We start from the raw sequence: 8,898 nt of genomic DNA on the forward strand, positions 1-8,898 counted from the left end.
GGACTTGTATCTTTTGCGATAAAGGAGTGGTTGAAATGGAGTAGCACTTCATCATGGATTGTGTGTAATATGAGGATATTCATAAATAGTTTGAAAATGATCCAAAGGTGGGAAATCTGAGTAAGCTAATTGAAAAAGAAAGGCTTCACAAAATTGCAAATTTCTTAGTCAAGATGTATAAAAAGAGAGCTAACATGGAGAAAAACTTGAATTAGTGTTATTTTTGGAGCTCTTGGTCTCGTGGTCATTATTAAAATCCCTTCATTCATTCGTGGAAGTCAAGTTTCAGAAGAGATAAGCAACATGCATATCCTTGATGTACTGTTAAAGATTCATCGAAAGAAAGTTACAAGAAACTTTCTTAAGCATGTAGAGTTTAATACATTTGAAGGGAAGTTCCAAGATTTCACATAGTAGCATCAAGGTAGCTGGCACGAGAAAGGAATGGTTCAACCCCAGTTAAAAGAACCTTGTAGAGGAAGTTGCAGATCATAAACATTGTTTTCAACGAATCATACACATTCCATGCACATCCTTTTCTTAGATAAAGGTCTATTTGTTTCATCATTTCAATGCACTAGTTTACTTTTCTTAGAAAGCAAGGCTTTTTCCATGTATCAAGGAGGATATTTTCTCTATTTGTATTCTTAACGCAGATCTAGGTTGTGAAAAAGGGCTTTAGAGTTATGAAAATCTTTAAGGAGGGTTTTTTTTAATGTGTTCCTTTTGAGTTGCTAGTATATCTCCTAAATCCTTCCTTCTTAGGGTTCTAAGCCTTGAAAAGATAGAAATGTGGTCTAAAATTGGGACAAAGCCTTGATCCTTAGTTGTCCTTCAATGCAAAACCCTTGTTACCTTTGACCTTGCTATTGTCCTTCATAATAGTTATGTTTCTATTGTCACCAAGATTGCACCCATGATGTTTAAGCTGAAAGCTCAACAATCTTGTGAAACATGAAATGATTTCTAGACCTGTGAGTTGCCTAAATGGTGGAAATCAACCTCCAAAGTGAGCTGGTTCTCTGGTTAATCCTCCTAGAAAACTAATTTGACTAAGAAAAGGGGAGAGAAACTTGCTGGAAATTAAATTTTACTACTAATGGGAGGTGATGCACCAATATAGATTTTACTATTTGTTGTCCTAAAAGAGTTATCAGCTTCAAAAAGACTTAAGATTTGATTCACAACCTAACCAAGATCATAAGATTCATAAATGTTTCTTGTGATGGTTTTAAAAGTTTTCAATGTTCTTTGAAAGAAAATGTTTTTTTACAACAATTCAAATTACTGAAAATCAAATAACACAACACAAAATGCAGTGCCCCTCCTAGAGTTGCATCTGGATTTACATATCGGTAGACTCATTTAGACATATGGTGGATACTTAGATGCTAGTTGCTCTATGTGGATTTATGTTGACTTATCATGTTTGGAAATTTATATGACTGATGATGCTAGACATACTATATGACAAGTAGCAGTTGATGATTCATGTGGATATTAGCATGTAGAATCACCATGATGGATGGATCTATATGATTCATATGAACTATGTGTATGGATTGTTCATGAGGACTATATGATTTATGATGCTACGATGGTACTAACCCTAGTCCATGACTATGATTTTATGAGATGTTTTGATGTTGTATTGTGTGACTATATTCGTGAGTAGAGACGATGTCATATCACTCATAGCGAGCATGATATGAAGTTGTGATTATCTATCACTTGCTTAATTATTATGATGTATATTGTATATGTTGCCTTTAGTTTGGATGTAGGGTTGCAGGTACTAGACATTGACTCCACCTAGCTTCATAGGTCTGAGCGTGTCTCTATCTAAATGACAAGTTGTCAAAGATGGCATAGTTCCTCTCACAAACTCTAGGTCTAAGTCGTGTACCTTGTTCATTGCGTCACAACGCAAGTTATGTTAGAGTCTTGAGTTGTGATCGTTCCCTTTGGCATAAGTTGATATGAGTCTATGTTTATTTATTTTGAGATGAGTGATTTTTTAATTATTTATTATGTATTTTTGATTTGATTAATGTTTATTTGATTTAATTTGTTTACCATTTGGTTTATTTTTATTTTTTTTCAATAAAAGTGGATTATTCCACTAAACTTTTTTATTAATATTTTTTAATTTTTTACATAGGATTCAAAGAGCATACCGAAGGAAAGAATCCTGGGAAGAAAACCTCTGGTCACAGCTCATAAAATAAACCTATAGTATCTAACGGATCAGTTTATGCACCCCGCCCAAAACCACATACAAAATGCGGTCACAAAACATATAATATTAGTTTTGCATAGAGCCCATATGACAATTTGCCAAAAAAAACCATCTGATAATTTTCAACTATAGACTCCATAGCTGCTAATTTGGTTTATTTTTTAATTAAAGTTTAATTAATTATTTATTGTTTGTTTACTTATATTTTAATTGAGTCTTATTGAATGTTGATTATTGGATTCTATATTTATTTTATTTGATTTTATTTACTTTAATGATGTCTTTTGATTTTCTATCATTATAATTTATTTATGATTATTTATTTAATTGGTGTTATTTAATTAATTAATAATATTTAACCAAGGCATTGGTATTTTATTAATGATTATTTAATTTATGTGGCGGTCTATTATTTATTGGGAGAATAAATAATATTATCATTTGTGAATAATATTTTATCTTGGGGTTTGCAAATATTTAATTAATTGTTTTTCTACCCCTCTTTGGTTAATTTGAATTATTATAAAACTACCTACCCTTTTATCTAATTTCTCGAATGGTGGGAGCTAGGTAAATAATATATTTATTTATTATCTCCCTCGAACTTTGTGAGGGTTGGTGTAATATATGGTTTTTGGGATTAATCTAATTGGGCGGATTTTAATAAAGTTTTGGGTTTATTTTTTGGTATATTTTGGTTTCCTGTGGATTCACAGGAGGTTGGCTTTCGGGAGAAAATTTCAAATTGTTTGAAGGATTTGGAATTTTTTATTTGGTTTTGGATTGCACTTGGAGATTGCTGGATTTTGAGCTTTCTTCATCAAATTTTCGTTGCCATTGCTTCTTTTTCCAAGTTGATTCTGATTGCTTTATTCTTAGAGTTGGATTTCTAGAAAAATATTGTATGTTGGTGTTTGTCAAAGAATTTTTGGGTTTTGGGAAAAGATTAATTGCATAATATTTATTTATTGAAAGGAAATTTCATGGGGTTATATTTCTATTTGCAATATATGCTTTCATTTGTGCATTGTCAAGAATGGAAATGGTTATTGTATCATATTTTCTCTATTTTCTTATGTAATGTTTTGCGGAATTTCTTATGTTAAGTTGAGGCTTAGTTTGTCCCTGTTATCCTAGAACAAGACCTCTTAATGTCTAGTATCCGTTTGGATTGTTTTGATCAGGAGATGCTTTGTTCGTGATCTCCCTATGCAAGTCTTTGCTAGTTGAAGTCAATTTTCTTGGATGTTTATAATTATGGATCTTATGTAAACCTTATTATGTCTTTATGATGTATTTTTTATGTCTTTTGGGTTGATCTCAAATCTTGATTGAGACCCCACCTGAATCTGGGCACACCTATCAGTTACAGACTTCCTAAACTTTCATTTTGGCTTTCTAACCTAGATGTGCTAATGTTTTCCTTCTATGCGCTAAAGTTTGGGGTAGATGTGCTAATGTTTGGGGCATATGCTCCATTCTACACCCCCAATGTGCCAATCTACATTTTGTATGCGCTAAACTATTTTTCAGTTTCTAGGTTTTGTTGGTTTTGATGGATTTTGACTCCAAAGGCTATGTCTTGTTACGTTTGATGACTTTTGGGCACTATTCTATTCATTTGTGATATGTTCGAATCCATTTTTTCTCTAGCAAGTGGGTTTGCACTTGTCCGTTGAGGTATTGTTATGTTGCTCCAAAAAGTTGATTGTGTCCTTACTGTTGAGAAAGGTTAATTGCAACTCCAATGAGAGGACTTGTTGTGCCTCATTGTGGAGTATCATTTTATGTGTTGGATTCATGTATTGCCCTTATATTTTGTGTATTTGACATTCTTGATGCTTTCTTTATTGTTGCAATTTGGCATTTTGAGTTTATGGCATGATTCTGATAAGTTGCTCTTGGATTGCATTTTGATGGTAATATTCTTCACCAGAACAGATCCTGTTAGGAATCTCAATCTCTGTTAGGAGATAAGTCCGATTAAAGACTACCTTGTTAGAGGATTTTAGATTCACATGTGTGAACCACCTTGTTAGAGGATTTTACAAAGGCTTTGAGGCCTACCCGATTAAGGGCTACAAACTTGTCAAAGATGTGAGTAATCAACAAGTGTTTGATCTATCTACTAGCACAAATTGCTTGGTTAGATCTAGTATTGCTCACACCTAATGCATTCCAGCATTACTTCAGTCTCATCTATCTCTCTCAGTTACAACTTGATCTTCTCTAATAAGATCGCTCTTTGCTTCCACCTTAAACCCTAGCTCAACATAAACCCTATTCACAACTTCTTCAACAACACAAAAAAACCTAGACATGATGTCCTTTTAAAGGAATCTGATTTCATGTCGGTCCAATAGGATTACATTATAATTTCCTAGGTTTAGTGAATCTAGACATACTCAATAACACGACACAAGAATCACCGTCAAACAATCGATGGATTGGTAACTCATCACAAAATGCTAGTTGGTAAATCATCACAGAGTGTTACTGGTTCATACAAAATGTCGGTTGTCGGTTTGAAAAAAATAAAGACTGGTAAGAATGTGTTGTGCCGCTTTGCTTCCTCATACTGCTTGTGATCTGCGAACCGCTTGGGGTCGACATGCCGCTTCAGACCGGGAAACACATTCTGCAAAATCACCACTAGTCTAAAGACTAGAATACAACATACCAGTTGGAACAAATACCGGTTGAGCATGAGCTCATACATATAAAGGGGATCTCAATACAAGTGTGTGTCCATCAATGACAATCACAACATAACCATCAAAAATGCCAACAATCTCCCCCTTTGGCATTGATGGCAACACTTAGGAAAATAAAATTTTGACATCTAAGTGTTTTACAACAAAAACTTGCCATTAACAAAATTGCTTCCCCTAAGCATATACACTATCCCTTAATCAACAGAGTATATAGCAATTTTGCATTCAGAGCATATAGCATATATCACAGCATATATCAAAATTTCAAAACAGATACTTCTCCCTCTGATATACTTCTCCCCCTGATATATCAAAATTTCAAAATTTTAAGACCATCAAAATTTTAAAACCATATACTTCTCCCCCTTTGCCAACAATGACAAAGTACCACTGCAAAAACCTGTTTCCATATATATATAAAAGAGTTTATGACAATAATGAATAATACATGTCAAAAACTGCTTTGTAGTCCTGCAAAAATTATTTCATGGAGAGAGACCAAGACTCAAGTAGGGAGGTTTCCACTTCCTTCTCTGTCTGCATTTGTGATACCTGTTCCTCCATGGCATCTATTGTGCTCAGTTCTTGGGTGACTGTCAGTGCATCCAGGTTCAGATAGCATTTCTGGAGAATTTTCAGTCGTGGAAGTAATACCAGTTGAAGTTCTTGCAAATCCCTAGACCTTGTGCTGATCTCTTGCTTTATCTTGGCTGATTGGATCTGGAACCGGTGAACGGTTTGCCCATATGCATGAAAGGAGTTGTAAGGAGTCTTGAATGTGCTCAAGTAGGACTATAAGTCCATTTGAAGTTGTTGCTTCTTGGCTAGCACATCATCACAGAATAGATGAGGTTGATAGATTTTGCTGAGTAGCAAGTTTCCCTCATCCAAAACACTCCTTATGTCCTTTTGATCCTTTGATAGTTCAGTCCTAAGCTCATTCAGTTTCTTCACCAGAGCAACATTAAGAGCCTTTTGGTGCTCTTTCTTTACATTGGCCTCATCTGCTTCTTCTAGGCTTTGCACCTGATCATCCACTATAGTACATAGAAGTTTGAGTTGTGCTAGTGATGAATCAGTGTCAGGAAGATTAGTACCAGGGATTAAACCGGTAAGTGTGTCTAAAGCTACCTGAATGATGTCTTGTTCCTTTTTCCTGTGAATGATCTCAAGGTGCTCTTGAGCAACCTTGATGCTCTGCATAAGCTCTGACTCACTTGTAGATTGGAGATTGATAGGACTAGAAAGATCAACTGGTGAGGGTTGACTTCCGGTTGCCTTCGGAGTCTCCAATTGAGAGCTTTTTGCCACTTCATGTTCCTTGGCTTCTTCAGCTTTCTTCTTTTCCGCTTCTCTTCTCTTCTCTTCTCTTCTTCCTTGTCTTCTTCTACCTTTTTCTTCTCCTCTGCTCTCCTTTTCTGCTCTTCCTTTTCTTCTTCTTCCCTCTTCTTCTTCTCTTCCTCTTCCTTTTTCTTCTTTTCTTCCTCTTCTTCTTTTCTTCCTCTTCCTTCTTCCTCTTCTCCTCTTCTTTCTTCTTCTTTTCTTCCTCTTCCTTCTTCCTCTTTTCTTCTTCTTCCTTCTTCCTCTTTTCTTCTTCTTCCTTCTTCTTTTCTTCCATGTCCTCTTCTTCTTTCTTTTTCCTTTCTTCTTCTTGCTTCTTCTTTTCTTCATCTTTTCTTTTCTCCTCTTCCTCTTTATTTTTCTCTTCCTCCTTTCTCTTTTTCTCATCTGCGTCCTTCTTTTTTTTCTCTTCTTCCTTGTCTTTTTCTGCTTGCTATGTCTCCACAGCTTGTTCACCACCCTGATCGGCCTGTTGCCCCTGTTCAATTCCCTCAGAAGGTATGTCCTAAGTGACATCTTCTATATCCAGGGCATCGACATCTATGGTGTCGATTGGTTCCTCCACCAGGTTTCCTTCCTCATCAAAAACTTCATCCAGTTTGGAAATAACCGGTTCCTTTTCCACTTGGAGGTTGGTCATTCGAGCTTTGTGTGAGTTGATAGCATGGGCCATGTGTTGATGTGTATCCTTTTCTACATCATCAACTCTCCCTTCCAACAACCAGAGTCTTCTTCTCCTTGTGAAGAAGAGACCTTTATTTTGATCTAATACATCAAATAATTTTGAATTTGAGAGTTCGGGGAAGTAATGTGCAAAAACTTTCTCCCTAATCTCTTGTTCCTTTTCAATGGTAATCCACCATTTGTTATCCAATGCTTTAAACAATAAATCTGATGTCTGTGATTTAATCTCTGATGGTGACCAATCATTTTTGCATAAATAAAGAATGATTTCCTGCAGTACTTCATCTTTTTCTTCACTATTGAAATCATCATAATAATCAATTAAATCATGAAGTAACTTTCTCCTAATATTTTTTACTATTTTTTGACAATGTGTCAAAGGTTTGTAAGAAGAGATATCTATATTTACCGGTGCGGATGTTGCCAATTCATTCTTCTTCACCTTCTTGGTCTGTCTAACCTTCTTTGGCTATTCATCAGACTCAATTTCTTTGGAGTCCGGTTCATTTGCCTTAGTCTTCCTCTTTCTTTCGAAGAATTTTGCCAGTGACCGCTTGGTCACTCTTGGAGTCTCAGTGGTAGCTGGTGCTGATGTCGCAGGCACTGCCTTAGCTTTCTTGGCTGCTGGTTCTTTTCCCTTTTTCATCGATGGTTCTTCAACCGGTGCGATCCTCTCCAAGTAGGTTCCAGTTCGCTTTGCCTTTGGATCAAGAGATGAGGCAATAAGGGTTGAATCATACCCTTCTAGCATGTCAAACATGACCTCATAGCCCATAGGATCCACTTCCTCCATTCTAGGCTCAACAGCCTCCATTAGACATTTGTCCACCTGAATAGTGAAACAGATGTCATCTTCATACTTCTTCACTATGTCACCTGAGATTCGCATCCTCTGACTCATCTTTCTTCTGAACTCATCAAAGTATTTGTTCAGTATCTTAGGGTAGCCGGTTCCAATGGCTTGCACACTTTCCTTTATCTACTTGGTCAGGGGACCACTAGACATCTCCTACACCCGGAAAGTAGCCTTCGAAATAGAAAAATAACCCTACCAGTAGTTGTCCAAATTTAAATCTTAGTGAATTGTCCTTTTTGATTGCCTTGAGATTTAATAGGAGTTGCCTTTGCATACCGGTGCATAAGTCAAATGATTTATCCTCTATAATCATCTGGTAAGCGGCATTTACCGCTGCAGCAAATATAGAATTAATCCTATTGGTTGAGAATGTTCTAGTAGCCTATCACCATGTAGGCGTATTTTACCAGTTCATCCTTGATAGGATTAACTATCATACCTCGTGAAAAACTTGTCAAACTGGTGAGCTTGGTCATTTCTGTTTTGCTTACCGTTCTCAGGGCTGACACTTCCCCTGTGTTGCAGAAACTGGTGACTGCATGAATTGCCTCAGGCGTGATATCATGCGTTCTCTCCAGGTACATCTTGTCACCATGGACTCTACTCAAGATGATTCTGATGTGATCCTCTGTGAAATCTTCCAGAAAATACACTGCATTATGGAGTTTCTTCTTCTCTAAGATACTGAACTCTGGTTTGATCCTTTTGTCCTTTCCGCAAAATAGACCTAATTGAGTATGAATGGCTAAGGACCCTAGGTCTTCTGTCTTGCAATCAATATAGTCTGAAATTCCTTCTTTGACTATGACTCCAGCTGGAACTTGTGACAAAGCATTATACTTGGACTTCCTCTGAATGAAATTTTCTGACTCAATGGATGTGCTTGAACTGGTATGAGATGCAGAAGCCATTGAAGAGTATTTCAAGAACACGAAAAATACCTTTCAAATGCGAATTTAGGGCTTCCTGATTCTACTTTACTTCGCTCTCTATCGGATGCCAAATCACTTCTTTGAGTTCTCCACTACCGTTTGCAAACTATATTTGAATCTCTTTCAAAGCTC

The sequence above is a fragment of the Cryptomeria japonica genome, chromosome 5, assembly GCF_030272615.1.
Source record: "Cryptomeria japonica chromosome 5, Sugi_1.0, whole genome shotgun sequence".
NCBI classification, from domain to species: domain Eukaryota; kingdom Viridiplantae; phylum Streptophyta; class Pinopsida; order Cupressales; family Cupressaceae; genus Cryptomeria; species Cryptomeria japonica.